General features: G+C 51.8%; 1 protein-coding gene across 1 annotated transcript in view; it reads right to left on the reverse strand.

Moving 5' to 3' along the window:
- ASB2 (ankyrin repeat and SOCS box containing 2) overlaps positions 1 to 9,825 on the reverse strand; it is a 42,996-nt gene extending 33,171 nt beyond the window's left edge. The window contains exon 1 of the mRNA XM_017547005.2: positions 9,473 to 9,825. The gene's annotated coding sequence lies outside the window, so the exon portion shown is untranslated. The remainder of the gene's footprint in view (positions 1 to 9,472) is intronic.
- Positions 9,826 to 13,107: the final 3,282 nt, after the last annotated feature.

Consider the following 13,107-nt stretch of genomic DNA (forward strand, 5'->3'; position numbering starts at 1 on the left):
TGCCTTCAGAGGGGCGGGGAAGGGGCTTTGCCCAGTGAGGTGTGACACCCTCCCCTTCTCTAGATTTGGCTTTACATACCCCACCGCCTGATGCAAGATAGGGGCTCAGTGCATATGGTACTAAACTAGCTGGAAGAGCTGGTGCCCAGGACCTGACCTGGCATCCTGGTCCCACCATCTAAAGGTGTCTGCTCAAAGCCAGGGCACAAGGAGGAAGAGCACTCACTGCACTAAGAGCCATAGACTACACTATTATCTCCACGCTAATGCCAGAGTGCTTTGTGACCTCGGCTAAGTCCCCGTCCCACTCTGGGCCTTAGTTTTCTCATTGTAAAAGGAGGATTTGGGGCTGGACGATTTCCACAGATTTTTTAGTTCTAAAGAGTCTGCAACTCAACGAGACGTTTGGTTTGGCTCTGTGCTATTAAACCTCAAATTATCTGTCCCTGGTATCACCTACGGCCATGTCGTCAGTTCCCCCATATGAAAAGAGCTTAGTACTGGCCACGAGGGAACAGGGAACCAGCGGGGAGTGGAGGGATCTTGAGTCTGGAGGTCACTACCTCTAAGTCTACTTTCAATTCTGCGACTTACTAGCTATATGACCTGGGGCAAGTCACTTCCCCTTTTCTGGGCCTCAGTTCCTTTATCAGTAAAAATGGGAATGAGACGAGCTACTTCGCTAGGTTGTAGAGGCATATGTGGGCTAAGATGTGTAGGCGGCTTGTAAGGGTCACAGGATTATTTACTGGGGATCCCTCTGGCCTGTCATTTCGAGGCAGCTGCTGGCTGGCCCTGCAGCCTGGTATGGGCCAGAGACTCACAGACAGCACGCGGCTGCAGTGGCCCTTCCACCACCACGTGCCTTCCTGGAGGCAAAAGAAGCCAGGTAATGGTCACCCAGAATCACCCATCCCACGGGTAATTCCAGATTCATCGGACCTTTCCCAAGCCTCTCCCATGGGTTGATGCCACTCAGAGACTTTTCACTGACCAATTATCCATGTCATTACCCTCACACAGTCCTGGAAGGGAGGAAAGCTTTTTCACTGAATTAATTCCTCTACAGCTCCTCTCCTTCCAAAAGGACCTTGATGCTCCTATGTTATTGGTCCCATTTTACGGAGGAGGCAGTGAAGTTCAGAGGGAGGGGGAAGGGTTCATAGGAGGCCAGATAGCTAGAAAGCTGGGATTTGAAGCCTGATCTTTCAACCCCAAATCCAATGTTCCTTCTGGCAATTCCAGGAACACTGAACCAAGCAATTGACACACACACGGGTTTGGAGCAGACCCGTCCTCATCCACCGGCAGCCAGCTATCCTCCCAGCTGCCTGGCACCCGCTGGCCTGCATCTGTGCCCTGGGAACCACACCAGCCCCTTTGCTTGCTGCTTGGAAGGTATACACACAGAGAGATGAGACGGGCTTAACCTTAACAGGACCCGGAGAGGGTCTACTCCTTGGACTGCCTGCCATGGGCTTGTCTCCCTAGAAAGTCCCAAAACTTCTGAGGAGCAGGACTATGCCACACTTGTCTTGTAACCCCAGGACCTAACCCAAGACTGGGTACATGATAGGTGCTTAATAAATGCTAGGTGGACAGGCGAATGAATGATAAGATCACGCCAGTGCTTCAAACTGCGGAAGCACAGCTGTTATGAAGTTTACTCCTTCGAGGAAGCACATTTCCACCCCACTGTGGACCCACCTATCTCTTGCTTTGCCACTGAGGCCCTCAGCCTTCAAGTGTTCTTGGGTAAGTTACCCACCGTGAGTTGCCTCATGCATTAAAATGGAGACATTAGCGTATCATGATGGGGTTGGTGGCAGAGTCAAAAGGGCTCACGTGTGCACAGGCTCAGCAATGGGTCTGGCTGCTAGTAAGCGGGCAAGGCACGAGCTGCTTGGACAGGAAAGTCCCTGTCCTTGAACTGATACAATCGTAGGCTGGCGACAACCGTCAGGGATACTATGGTGGTGTCTCCCTGGAGACAGGTGGTGCTGCCCATCCCCAGCATGAGGGGGAGCTTTGAAGCGGCCTGTGGAGCCAGCTTGACCGAGTTCAGATCCCAGCTTTGCTGGTTGTTAGCCGGGAGAGCCTCTGGAACAGCAGTTTCTCCAACTGTAAAATGGACATGGTCAGAGAACCTATTTCTTAGGAGGGGCAATGATTCGGGGTGATGCCTTCCCCCTCTTTGGACCTCAGTTTCCCCTTGTCCTGAAGACGCTGCCCAGCTTGATTTCTGAGGCCTTTGCCTGGGGGTAGGGTGGCCTTCTGGGCCTAAGTCTTGGAGGGAGGCCAGTAGCCTCAAGGGATGCTCTGGGAGGCTGATTATAATCAAAAATAGCCTTTTCCCAAGGAAAGCAGGAGTCTAATGGGCCTTGCCCAGCCAAGCCAGGGGCCTGAAGAGGGAGGGGCCAGTCCAAGGCCAGCGTGGAGCAGGGGAGGCCTGGCCCCCCAGGGCCTTCAGGAGTGCCTCTCCTGCCCTCTTTGCAGCACCCCAAACATTGGTTCTTGAGGAGTCCCACCTCTCCCAGGTGACATCTGTAAAGTGGCTGTGACAGCATTACTTAGGTTCATCCACGTAAAGCACTGGGAGCGGCACTTGGTTCATTCAGAGCCAGTGCTCTTCTAAGTTGGGCCTTAGTCTCCGCATCTGTGAAATGGGCAAAGAGACATGGACCCTGGCAGGGCTGTAGTGAGGATCAAAAGCACATTTCAAAAGTGGTCCTTTTTCTCCTAGTACCTACCCCTCTCTACCAACCCAGGCTCGCAGACAGCCAGGGTCTGCCCAGGTTGCTGGTGGTGGATGGGGTGGATCTGTGTGGTTGTTTGAGGGGCTGGGGTGGGAGGGGTGGTCACTCTCCAGATATCTCAGCAGAAAACTGGGGTCTAGAGGGGACACACTGGAAGGGCAGGGCCAAGGAGGAGGCTGGCAGCCATCCTCCGGCACACCAAGCTCCACCAGAGGCTTGGGTCATGCCAGGGACTTGGGTTGGGTGTGTGAGGCTGCACAAGGCACTTGGCATCCTCAGCTGTGTTTGCGGATGGAGCTGCTCATCAGCCCACCCTGCCCTGCGAGGTGTCCTTCCAGACACAGTCCAGCACTTCCTCTACCAGGAAGCCTCCCTGATGGCTGAGAGTCCTCAGCTGCCTCCATGGGCCCCCTTTGCATTCTTCCACTTGGACTGCCTGCTATGGGCCTGTCTCTCTAGAAAGTCCAGAAACTTCCGAGGAGCAGGACTATGTCACACCATGTTGTAACCCCAGGACCTAACCGGAGGCCATGTACACAATAGGTATTTAATAAATGCTGGACAGACAGGTGTGTGAACCTTAGAATCATGACAGTGCTTCACACCCTTGGAAGCACAGTCGTTATGGAGAAGTTTACTGCACAGTGGCAGGCGGTGGCGTGGCCCTGGTGCCCCACGGCCTGTACTCAACCCTGCTCCGCCACCTCCTGGCCGTGTGATGGGGAGCAGGTTACTTGGTGCCTCAGTTTGCTCATCTGTAAAATGAAGATAATAATGGTATCCGGCCTATGGAGGCGTTGTCAGGTGAAAGGAGGTGACAGATATAAATGAAAAGCACCTAGCACACAGTCAGTGGCCCTGAAAAATTTGCTCGTGTTGATCCATAGGTCCCAAGATGCTGCGATTCTCTGCCATGACCCCAGAAAGTGGGTGAGACAGCCTGGACCTGTCCCTGCTGGGAGGATGCCACCTGAACTCGTGCCCAGCCGACGGTTCTCTAGGAGGCTCGATCTGAAGGATCTGGATTCCCACAGGCTCTCCTTCATTTAACAAGATTGAGAGTGAAAGTGAAAATGAGCCCCAAGCCCAGACTTCTCGTGACAGCTGTGGTCAAAAGCTGCCGCTGTCACTGTCAGCTCCTCAGGCTGTGTGCAGAGCCTGCCAAGCGGTCCCAAGGGTCAATAAAGGGGCTGGAGCTTGGGGAGGAAGGGGGTCCTTACACCCTCTCCTGAAGTGCAGGATGGATTCTGCCCCCTCATTCAAATTCCTCACTTCCAGGAACCCTCCTGTCCCTCTGTCCTCTCTGCTCACATAAGCTGCTGCCCTAGAACTTCGGGAGGACCCACAGCTCAGTCCACTCTACTCTCAGTCCTGAGCCGGAATTTCCTTCCTTCCTTCCTTCCTTCTTTCCTTCCTTCCTTCCTTCCCTCCTTCCCTCCTTCCCTCCTTCCCTCCTTCCTTCCCTACCTCACTCCCTTCCTCCCTCCCTCCTTTCTTCTTTCTTTCTTTACTTTAAGTTCTGGGGTACATGTGCAGAACGTGCAGATTTGTTACATAGTTATTATACACATGTCATAGTGGTTGGCTGCATCCATCACCCCGTCATCTACATTAGGTATTTCTCCTAATCCTATCCCTCCCCCAGCCCCCCACCCCGGACAGGCCCTGGTGTGTGATGTTCCCCTCCCTGTGGCAGGTGTTCTCATTGTTCAACTCCCACTTGTGAGTGAGAACATGTGGTGTTTGGTTTTCTGTTTTTGTGTTAGTTTGCTGAGAATGATGGTTTCCAGCTTCATCCATGTCCCTGCAAAGGACATGAACTCATCCTTTTTATGGCTGAACTTGAATTTCTGCATGAGATGACTGCCGACAAATGACAAGAGTGGCCGTGTAGTGAGCACTTAATTCATTTAACAATGCTGTGCACAGAGCAAGTGCTGATGAGTATTTCGGGTAGGGCCCACTTGTACCTTTTAGGTTTCGCTCTTATGCAAAGCCTGCAGTTCAGATCCACGTGTCACCCTCATGTCACTGTCCCCACTGCAGCAGCTATAGGGAGAATCAGAACCATAATGCCTTCCCTTGCGGTGAATTTCTCTCTCATCTTTGTAGTTTGAACCCCATAATAAATCTATGATAAAGGTATTATTGTTTCTCTTCTACAGATGAGGAAACTGAGGCACACTGAGGGAGAAAGTGACAAGGAAGAGACTAGAGGCTACATCTGATTTTACACCAAGTTTTCATCCACCTCTGGATGTTTTTCAAGATGTGAGTGAAGGCCAGAATCAAACTGAAGACTCTGTGTGTGTGTGTGTGTGTGTGTGTGTTTGTGTGTGTTGTGTGCGTATTCACATTCAAAAAGACTACATACACTCTACATGTATATATAATATATATAATATACACACATACACATACTCTCTATAAATCTCCTTCAAAAGTTTCAGGGTCTCCCAGATATCACATGACCCTCAGCTGAGGCCATCCTAAATCCTGGCTGCTTGGGTTGACCTGGGGACACACAAGGAGTCAGGAATTAACCGGGCTGTTCCTCGGTTCCCAGGGCACGTGACCTCCTTTCTTGAAATGCTGTCTCCTTCTGCCAAAATGTATCTTTCTAATCTGCCTTTCCCCCAGGATGCAGACAGGTCCTAGGAAACCCAAAGAAATGCTTCTAGCTGGAGGGGCTGGGGTGTAGGTCCCTGTTCTCTCCCCCTCCCGGGGCCTATCACTTTAAAATCTAATCAATAAAAATTAAGCTGGCTCCTGTGGGTCCTTGTCCTGCTTCCAAGCCACTTTCACCTGTTGCCTGATTTTACCTTTTGAGGACCAGGGAAAAGCGTGGTCTTCGCACGGTGTGAATGAGGCTTGGAGTGCATGCGGTTCAGAGGCTGAGACCACGGCGGCCTGACCCTCTTCATCCGGCTTTCTGACACAACTCTAAGGGCCATGGCAAGGAGCCAGTTGCTCTGTGAGCCTAAACCTCATCCCTCTGGAGCTTCCATCTCTGCTCTGGCTAAGAAGTGACCTGGCCTTGGTAAGGAAAGGGAAATGGGATTCCAGCCACCTTGCCTTTGACCCCCACGAGTGGCCAAGTCAAAGCCAGGGTGAGCCTTTGGCTGTGGGGGTGGTGCTCTCAAACCTCCGGCTGCCCTGGGGCCTGGTGTCTGCGGCCTCACAGCTGCTGGGAGTTTGCGCTTTTATTCAGATTCTAAGAAGCAGTGCCCCCCCACCCTCTGCCCGCCACCACCACCACTGGCTCTGTCATCTCAGACCTTTTGATGCTGATTTCAAGCTCTCAGCTTTCAGGTGCCAAGGCCTTGGGACTTCCAAGGCTGGGCTGGGGCTATTGAAGGTGACTCAAGAGGTACACTCAGGGCCGCAGGCCCCAGCTGACTCCACAAGACAGGGCTTTTCCCCCCTTTGTATGGGGTGGGGATGTGACTGCCCCAAGGTCACTCTGTGGGAGGTGACAACCAGGGATTTGAACCTGCTCCCACACCACCAGACACTCTGTGCCCATTGTATAGAGAAAGAGACTGAGGCTCCATCTGAAACGGAGCACCTCTTGCTGACCCAAACCTTGGTGAATCTCTCCCGAATAGTCTAAGACCCTAACAGCAAGTCTTGGTAGTTTATTTACTTATTGATGTACGTTGAGAATGCCACTCCAAAAAAGAGCAAGAAATAGGGTGAGAGGAAGAGAGGGAAGAAGGGAGAACACAGGAGAAAGCTCCCGTTTTTATGTGGAAAGTGCCCGGTTGCAAGGATGAGCATACATTCTGCACAGGCCCAAATACCCACTGCCTGCAGCGGTGCCCACACCACCAGCTGAGGAAGCACCCGCAAAGACCGAGCTTCCAGTTTACCTCTTTGGGCCCTGGAGCTATTGAGTCTCCAGGCCCGTGGGTCACCTTCTTTTCCACCTCCTGAGTGAAGGGCCCTTCTGCTGCCTCCTGGCCCTGCGAGAGCCTGGCCCCTGTCCTGGCTCCTCCCCACGTCTGTGTGGCTCAGACACATACAGCTCAGGACACAGGATTCCAGGCCCCTGACCCACATTCTGCCCAGGCTGTACGAATGCCAGGCTCTGCCATCTGTGCCAGTGACAGAGGTGGGGGTGACAGGTTTGGACGGGGCTGGTCAGTCCACCTCTGAGCCTCCCCTGCATCCCTGTCCCACTGCAGCCCGCCTAGCCCTGTTCTGTCCCTTGAGCACCCAAAGATGGCAGTCCCTCAACTTGGTTCCTTCGTGGCAGAACACACAGGGGGTTCTGGAAGCTCCAGCTCCAGGTGGCAGAGCAGGAAGCCTCGGGCAGGGCAGGGAGAATCCTCCAAAGCCCCCTCCTCACCTGCAGGGCTGTCTGGGAATCTTTTAAGCTAGATCTCACCCAAATCGGCAAGGTTCTTTGTCCTTTTTCTTATCCTCTCTCTTCTGAGTTCCCCCAACCCCGCCTTTATTAAATCTTTCTCTTCTCTTTGCTTTCTTCTCTCCTTTTTCACTCCTCTATGTCCCATTCTTTTAAAAAACAGGCAGGTTAGGAAGCAATTTACTTGTATTTCAGCACCACCTCCCCAAAACATTCTTCTCAACCACAAAGCTCTTAATGACATCATTTATAGTCCCGGGTGTGAATTATTCCAAAAGATGGTGCTAAGGAAAGAGAACCACAGACACAAGCCACTCCTGTGACAGCCACCTCCTGTGGGCAGCCTGCCCCTTGGCAGAGCAGAAATGGAAGGGCATTGGGCGGGCCCAGAGATATTTTTGTGCCTCCTTTGGGAAGACTCTTGGGATCTGGCCTGTCCACAATACACGGGCACCTTATGATGCCTTGACTGTGCCAGAGACATTTCCCCGGGTGCATGATGGCCCTGTTTACCACTGTGTTTACCGCTGCCCCAGCACCTCGAGAGGCCGCAGGACGCCACTGTGGCTTTGAATGTGGGCCCTGCAGACCAACAGGTCAGATTCCTGACTCCAGCACTTGCAGCTGTCCGGCCTTAAGCAAGACCTTTAAGCTCTCATATCCTCAGTTTCCAGACCTGAAAATGGGAGTAACAATCACCTCTGACTCATGGTGGCCTTGACGGAAGTCAGTGACAGAAATCTCCACACATGCTTGGGCCAGTGCTCAATGAATGCTCGCTGGTGTGGACTGTTATTGTTTACTCTAAGGTCACCATGGGTGGATTACACAGCATCCCCCACCCCCGCCACCACAAGGCACTCATGACCTGGCCTACTTGTGCAAGAACAGATGATACAAACCAGCATGGCACCCAGTGGAGCCGCTGCCAGCTCCTTGGGGACACTGTGTAGCACACAGGCCTGCCACCAGCTGTTGGGACCTGTCCCACTGTTTTGGAAGTGCCTCGAGCATCCGCCACTGGCTGCCTCATGGTGCTTCTGCCCAGGCAGGGGTCAGGGCTGTGGCGGGGGTGCTGGCCCCTGCTGGCTCTGCCTGTGCCCTGCTGAGCCCCCTCAAGCCCCCCCTGCGTGAAACGATCTTATCTTCAGAAGAGCACTCCTCTAGGCAGGGGCTCAGCTTCTGTCTGCTTCAGCCCTTCCTCGTGTACCTGCCCTCCCTACGAGTCACCTAGGAACCTCCTCATTCCAGCCTGTCACCCTGGCTTCCTGAAGAGCTGACGAAGTCAAATCTCACATCCTCCAAGGAGAATGGGACACTGAAATGAAAATGACTCTCTGCTTAAAGAAACAGACCAAGTCATGTTTCTGGGCACCCAACTTTGGGGCCTGAGATGTGAGCACATGGGTGGGAGTGAAGGCACCTGGCCATGCCGCGTCACATCCCGGATGCTCAATGTGTGAGGCTGAGTGTGCGCTGTCCTCCGCTCAAAAACTCAGAAAGCATCCAGCTTCTTGCTTGGCCTGGAAGGATCTGCCTCTCCCTCTGGCCTCCCCTTCCAGCCTCACCCCCATTTTTCAAGTGCAGGACCCTTTGCCTGAGTGACATTTCACTTTCACCATCACCCCAGGTCCCCGACTTTCCTGCCTTTGCCCAAGCGGGTCCTCCACCTGGAGGTCTCTGGTTTCACCCTGAGGACATCCCACCTATATTTTCAAAGGCCATGGCCTCCTCAAATGTGTCATGCATACGTGTGTACACACACATGTGCGTGGTATTCTTGCGTCCCTGCATTCCACTGCCTTGTTAGATCTAGCATAAATAACATTTCTCTATTTCCTCTGCTAATCCCCAAGCAGTTGCGAGCAGATCCCATGGCACGTTGGTTGCTGTCTCCTGCAATACCATGCACTCCTAGGCATTCTGCAAAAGTTACATTACATTAACTCCCACTCATGAAAACTCCTATCTGTGTGCCTGACCTGAAGGCATTTCTGAAAGTCATTTGTCTGTCGCAGGTATTGCTCAAGACCTATGGACCCAACAATAGCATCATTGATAACTCCTCTTGCATTTCCATTTTTAGAAGTGCACAGCAGAGTGATATTCTGAGCAAGAGTCTTCCAGAAGAAAGGGTAAGTACGTGCCAATTGCTGATTCTCTGTTCATTGCATCCAAAATGAAAGTCACCAGCATGCTGCATAACTCAAGAAAATATGAGACAGAGGGAAAAGCAACATCACAGTTTGACTACAAGGGATTTCCAGTAAGTATTGCAGCTGAAAATCCCAGCCAGCCCAACAATCTTTTGCAAGATCTGTATAAGAAAGTTGAAAGCATGCATTACCTGTTAGGCTCTGAAACAAGGGTACAATTCAGGGATAATACAAAGGATTTTCTTGAGAGTATCTTAATTCAGAACATGCTCCCCGAGTTTTCCTTCTGCCCTGGCCCCAAGCTTCTGGCTTCTCTGCCAGGCAGTTCTGAAACGCTCTCCTTTCAAGCAGGGAGTTTATTTCGGGGCCACCGCATGACCAGTGTTGAGAAGCCAAACTATAAGATGTTATGAATCTCAGATTTCCTGTTTGGAGGTTGCACTGAGGAAGCTGCGATCCTGCCTCCTGTTCCTCCGAGTGCATCGAATACAGACTCTCACTTCAGAGAGGATCCCGGAGCTTTGGCCCGCACGTGATGTCATCATTTGTGATCCTTGACATGGAGGCCATATATGGGTATGTTTCTGGAACTACCCAGGAGGGAGCCAGACAGGAGAGAGATGTAGCGGGTCAGAGATAGAGACAGGGAAAGAGGACGCGGAGATGCAGAGCTGGGAGACAAAGAGTGAGGAACAAGGGAGGAAGAAGAAAGGGGAAGAGGAGAAGAAAAGGCAACAAAGGAGGGAAGGTAAGAGGCAGGAAGGAAGAGGATGGAGTGAAAGAGAAGGGAGGGGGGGGAGATGAAGGAGTTGGTGTAAAAGGGCTTTGGAGAAATCGAGGCTCAGTACGGAGCTTGTGGCAGGTGGCAGAGCCTGACATTTGGGGATATCAGGTGTTTGGCTGCTGGATACTGTGGGATGGGGCTGGGGATACAAAAGGCCAGGGCACAAATGAGCCAACAAACAAACACAGAGGCATGCGGGCAAGCCCTGGGGGAGACACACAGCACAAGGGAGCCCTTCCTCCTGGTCTAGGGAAGAACGTCCTGTTTCTGGGATAGATCGAATGGCAAAGACAGCACACACACAGCCACACGTATTGAGCATCTGGGATGTGACAGGGCATGGCCAGGCACCTACACTTCCACTCGTGTGTTCACATCTCAGGCCCAAAGTTGGGGGCCCAGAAACATGACTTAGTCTGTTCCTCTAAGTGGAGAATCATTTTCACTTCAGTGGCCCATTCCCCTTGAAGGATGCGGGATTTTTGACAGCCACAGCATGATTTCTCACCAATTCAAACCCAGGAAACCTCAGGATGCCCTTACACGCACTTCAAATATTCCACAAGGAAACAAATCTCAATATGCAAGGTGCCATGGAGTTGGGTCACTGTTCTGGAGGTCTGACTGGTGCTGAGGGTGGGAGGGACACCAGCGGTCCCCAGGCAGTCTCCCAGCTCCCCTGTACCTGCCAAAGTGCTCATTGCCCCAGCTGGGACAGTCTCCCCAGGCCACTGTGACTGGGTGGCCCTTCAAAGTTAGCTCAAGTTCAGCCCCTTCCAGACCCGTGTACTCTGGAGGGAGTGTGGGAGAAGGGTGGAGAAGAGGCTGTCAGATTCTTTTTACTTTTGGGGGACTTTCCTCCCCAGTAGGACATTCCAGTGACCTCTGTGAAACAACTCCCCGAGGCCAGGCTGATTTCCTGGGCTCCTTGATGGAGGCAAAACACAGGTTCCCCTGCTTCCTGCCCACCACCAGTTCCTCCCCGATCCGACCGGGGGAGGTGCGCCAGGGCAGGCAAGGCCCTTTCTAGGTTGTCCCCTGCCTTACCCTCTCAGTCCAGACAAAGGTCTTGTGGTCAGCAGAGCTGGAGAAACTCAGATTCCAGATCCCGAGTCTTAACCCTGGACCACTGCTTTTAGCCAGAGCTCTATCTTCTATGATCAGCCACGGGGGGCTGAGCCAAGGCCCCTGCCTCTTTCACTGGGTCATGTCACCACCCGAGCCTTTCCACAGAAGGGGCCAAACCATAGGCCACTGAGAGGCATCAGAAAAGTGACCACCATCAAGGACCCCAAAGCCCACTCCTAAATAAGAGAATAGGGTTTATTGTCTTACTCAACCACGGACCAAGCCTTTTCTCACATTTATCAAGTTGTAGATAAGAGTCACAGAGAACAGGAAATGCACTTGGGGGTGAGGGTGGAAAGCAGAAGGTGGGGGCTGGCTGGACACACTTTGATTGCAACATGAAGACAACATCTTGCTGTACCCACAACAACCTTCCAAGCAAGCGCTAGCGTCACCCCATATGACGGATGAGGAAACCGAGGCTCAGAGAGGTGGGGTGGTTTGTCTACGATGACACAATTTGTAAGTGATGGCTTAGCTTATCTGACCCAGTTATGTCTGACACAAAGACTGCTGTTTAGCCAGAGCTCTAGCTCCTATGATCCAAATGTCGAGGCAGAACAAGGAAGCCCACAGGCAGGATGGAAGAATTCCCGAAGCTGTAGCTTGCTGATAGTGGTTCCTTTGGGAAGAAGCTGCTAGAAGAGTGCCCTGGATACATACTGTCCTGTAGACCAGCAGACAACGTGTCCGCTGGATGAGGACTTCTGCTCCCCTGTCCCAATACCAAGGAATCCAGCACCACTGTGTCCTCGTCTACTCTGGGCTCCTCCCGTCCTCATAATTCACCAGCAATGGGGTTTCAGCCAGGGCTGTCAATTCAAGCATGAAGGACCTTTGCTGGGGTGTATCACATAGGGATGAAAGCCTCGCCCAGCCCATTCACATTCTTTTCCTCATCTGAGATATAGGGCAGCTGTCAGGTGGAAGGCTGGATATGTTATGCCCAGTGTCCAGATAAGGAGACCAAGTGTGCCATGGGGGCTGAGCCAAGGCCCCATCTCCTTCACTGGGTCATGTTCCCACCCAAGCCTTTCCACAGAAGGGGCCAAACCACAGGCCACCAAGAGGCATCAGAAAAGTGACCACAATCGAGGACCCCGAAGCCCACTCTTAAATGAGAGAATAGGGTTTACTGTCTTAACCACAGACCAAGCCTTTTCCCCTCCAAATCCCTGGTATATCAGAGCTCTATTCAAAAGTACATGTGGCTTTCCCAAAGTGATGAAGTCAGAACAAAATCTGTGGGGAAACAGCAGAGTATTTATCAAATTAAAATGAAATATACAGGGAAACAGTCATAATACGTTAAGTAGAAAAGACAAATCCTCCCTCTTTTGTACAAGTGTGCATAGAAAAATATCTAGAAGGAAATGTTCCTTGTTAATAAATCACCTCTGTGTTTTCAAAATTTTCAACATTTACCGTGTAGAGAAAATGGCAACATTATTTAGGTAGTTGATTGGATTTGAGTTTCTGGCTGGGCAGTAGGACCCAGCTCTTACCAAAATGGACCATCATTCACAAGGGTGTTCTAGAATCTGTTTCAATAATTCTCTCTGTGACTGTCAACAGGCCAATGCTGTCTTTGTCTTGAGTTTTGTACATGCTTACTGGCAGCAGTAAGCTTCCCAAGACTGCAGTGAGTTGAGGGCCAGGGTCACTAATTACTTTTGCACCAACCTAATAGCTTATCTCCAAGGTGGCTGTCACCCATTTCTTCCCTACACATGTATGCATGCATGTGTGCCCGCACACACTCACACATACACACACACATCAAACTCCATCTAAGAGGTGAGTCTATTCCTTCCCTCCCCTTGAATTTGGGCTGGTCTAGTGATTGATATAACAGTAGAATGCAATGGAAATGATGTCCTAAGACTTCCAAGGCTAGACCGTGAGGTGCTTTGT

Source organism: Cebus imitator, unplaced genomic scaffold, assembly GCF_001604975.1.
Source record: "Cebus imitator isolate Cc_AM_T3 unplaced genomic scaffold, Cebus_imitator-1.0 Scaffold193, whole genome shotgun sequence".
Lineage (NCBI taxonomy): Eukaryota > Metazoa > Chordata > Mammalia > Primates > Cebidae > Cebus > Cebus imitator.